This window comes from Triticum aestivum, chromosome 3B, assembly GCF_018294505.1.
Source record: "Triticum aestivum cultivar Chinese Spring chromosome 3B, IWGSC CS RefSeq v2.1, whole genome shotgun sequence".
Taxonomy (NCBI): domain Eukaryota; kingdom Viridiplantae; phylum Streptophyta; class Magnoliopsida; order Poales; family Poaceae; genus Triticum; species Triticum aestivum.
Window position 1 is genome coordinate 823,367,389 of NC_057801.1, and position 567 is coordinate 823,367,955.

The following is a 567-nucleotide window of genomic DNA, read 5'->3' on the forward strand; positions in this document are numbered from 1 at the left end:
GTTTGGACAGGCCCACTAGTTCAAAAAAAAATTTGGTACTAATGGCGCACCGTAGGCAGGGTGCGCCATTAGTAGTTTCAACACTAATGGCGCATCAGAAGGTGGTGCGCCATTAGTATATACTAATGGCGCACCACATATCTGGTGCGCCATTAGTGTCATTTCCATCTATAGCCCTTTTCCTAGTAGTGCATCCCGTGAACAAGAGCTGGGCAGGGGCAGATTGACTCGACATGGATGGGTCGAGGGCGGGGTGAGTTGACCACGGGGGCCTCGGGCCTTAACAGAATCCCAGGGGCGCGGGCATCTAGCAAGGGTCACCTCTGCATTGGATGAGGCACATGATTGACCTGGATCACGAGGGCATGCACGTGCGGAGGATGCAGAAGCGTTGCATGCATGCCCAAGGGCGGGCGTCGTTCACCAGTAGCTTGCAACAACTGCGGAGGGCCAATCGACAAGAGGAGCAGGCTTGCAAGGCAAATCAAAGATAAGAAGACGCCGTTTGGCCGTAGTGGCATGGGTTGCACAAATCCTACATGGCGGAGCAGACAGTAAATGGTGAGC